Source organism: Anopheles funestus (genome assembly GCF_943734845.2).
Source record: "Anopheles funestus chromosome X unlocalized genomic scaffold, idAnoFuneDA-416_04 X_unloc_83, whole genome shotgun sequence".
Lineage (NCBI taxonomy): Eukaryota > Metazoa > Arthropoda > Insecta > Diptera > Culicidae > Anopheles > Anopheles funestus.
Genome location: NW_026045213.1, coordinates 50,001 through 52,865, shown reverse-complemented (window position 1 = coordinate 52,865; position 2,865 = coordinate 50,001).

The window sequence follows — 2,865 nt, the reverse complement described above, 5'->3', positions numbered from 1 at the left end:
CAGCAGCAACAAATCCGGCAGCAACAGCCATCCCAGCAGCGTCAGCAGCAGCAGACACGCCAGCAGTGGCCGGCGCTGCAGAAGCGGCAGCAGACGCAACAGCAGGGGCCAACGTTACAACAGCAGCAGCAGACGCGACAGCAGCGGCCAACGGTGCAGCAGCAGAGCCAGCCGCGACAACAGCAACAGCAGAGTCAACAAAAGCCGACTCGCCGTAACGTGCGTCCAGACACCATCGAAGTGGCGCCGGCAGTAGGTACAACCTGGACGCAGGTGTATCTGAAGCTACGTACGGCCCCAGAACTGGAAGAGGTCCGCACGGCTATCGGGATGGGCCGGCGAACGGCACAGGATCATCTCCGTGTCCCCATTAGTCGAAGCGCGGACAGTGAGGCACTCGCGGATAAGATCCAGAGTGTCATTGGCGAAATGGGTGCAGTGCGAGTGCTGACTGAGATGGGTGAGCTGCTGATCACCCATGTCGACTCGCTGGCCACCGTTGATGAGGTGAAGGAGGCGATTCGGGCTAAGCTTGGAGTAGCCCCGGGCATCACCTTCTGTGAAGTTTGGGAGCTGAGCGATGGCACGAAGCGCGCACGTGTTCGTCTTCCGCTGGTAAAGGCGCAGCAGCTGTACGAGGCAAAACTGTCTCTTTGCCAGTGCATCAGCGTGGCTCATGAGGTCCCTCGTCGTCCGATCTCCCAGCGTCGCTGTCTGCGGTGCCTGGAAACGGGGCACATCGTGCGGGACTGTCGGAATGAAGCGGACTACCGAGGCAAATGCTTCCGCTGTGGCAGCACCGGTCATCTGGCGAAAGCCTGCGCTTTGGAGCCCAAATGCCTTAAGTGTGGTGGCCCGCACAACATCGGTCACCAGAGCTGTGGACAACTGCCGGCACCGTGCCAGGTGTGAGGCAACAACTGCGAGTGTTGCAGGCGAACCTGGGTGGTGGACGCACCGCACAGGATTTCGTTCTGCAATCCGCTCGGACTGAGCGGATCGACGTGCTGCTGCTTTCGGAGGTGTACCGGCCTCCGGAGAACAACGGAACGTGGTCAGTGGACTCATCGGGGGCAGTGGCCGTGGTGGCCACCGGAGCATATCCCATCCAGCGTGTGTGGCGCAGCCCAACGCCCGGATTGGTGGCCGCCCAGATTGGAGGAGTTGTTTTCGTCAGCTGCTATGCTCCTCCACGACTGACTCTCGGTGAGTTCGAGCATTTTCTTGAGGCGCTCGAACTGGAGGCACTTTCCCATCATCACGTCGTAGTGGCAGGCGACTTCAACGCCTGGCATGAGGAGTGGGGAAGCGAGCGGAACACCGGGCGAGGTGAGGCGCTGCTCAACACCATCGAGCAGCTTGGGCTGAGGATCCTCAACCAGGGAACAACCCCAACGTTCGTCGGGAACGGTGTTGCCACACCCAGCGTCGTGGATGTGTCGTTCGCGAGCGAGACTATCGCACGCCCCGACACATGGGCAGTGGCTCCTGACTCGTTGGCGCGGTTTTATACGGCTTCCGACCACCGGTACATCCTTTACACCGTCGGGCCGTCCTCCTCACCTCAGCTCCAACGTCAGCAGCAGCACCAAAGCCAGAACCAGCGACCGCAGCAGCAGCGGCATCATCGGCGGCAACAACAACAGCAAAATCGCCGGCGACAGCAGCAGCACGACCAGCAGCGGGTACGAGGCCACCAGTCAAGCAGGAGATGGAAGGCTTCGCAGTTTTCAGCCGAGGCGTTCCGAGCAGCACTTAGCGCAGCGAACTTCGTGGAGCGAGCAGTAAACCAGGAGGGGATGGTCGATGCCATGTTGCGGGCATGCGACCAAACGATGGCGCGGATCACCTCGTCGCACCGTGATCCCCATCGAGCCCTCTTCTGGTGGACACCGGAGCTCACACGCCTTCGTGAGGAATGTGCAGCAGCTCGCGACCGTATGGTTGCCACGGTCGATTTGCAGGAGCGCAGCATCGCAGCAGCGCACCACCGGACTGCGAGGCGGGCCATGGAGAAGGCGATTCGGGCCAGCAAGCGCACTGAGTTTGATGAGCTCATCCGACTGGCGGAGGAGAACGAGTTCGGAGCAGGGTACCGGACTGTCATGTCTCGGATTCGTGGCAGTTACGTGCCTCCCGAGACTGACAAGGAGGAGCTGCTACGCATCTCTGGGGACCTGTTTCCGACTCACCCGGCTGTCGAGTGGCCGGCAGAGGAGGACGTCGAGGATGGGCAGTCGCTGATGCCTGTCACCACGCGAGAGCTGCTGGACATCGTGGCGTGCATGGCCAACCGGAAGGCGCCGGGATTGGACGGGATCCCCAATGCAGCCGTGAAGACAGCGATCAGGGAGTACCCGGAGGTCTTCTGCCGTCTGTACCAGGACTGTCTCGACCGTGGCGAGTTTCCTTCGTCATGGAAGAGGCAGCGCTTGGTGCTGCTGCCAAAGCCTGGCAAACCTCCCGGGGAAAGCTCCTCGTACCGGCCGTTGTGCATGCTAGACGCACTCGGCAAGGTGTTGGAGCGCCTGATCCTGTCCCGGTTGAATCTTCACCTTGAGGACCCTGAAGCCCCACGACTGTCGGATCACCAGTACGGCTTCCGGAAGGGGCGATCCACCATCAGCGCGATCCAGCGAGTTGTGGAGATGGGAAGGACGGCCAAGTCCTTCCGCCGGACTAACCAGCGAGACAACCGCTGCCTGATGGTGGTAGCGTTGGACGTCCGCAACGCGTTCAACACCGCGTCCTGGCAGTCCATCGCCAACGTGCTGCGTGAGAAAGGCGTTCCATCCCCGCTGCGAAGGATAATTCGCAGCTACTTCAAGGACCGGCGGTTAATCATCGAAACCAGTGAGGGACCCG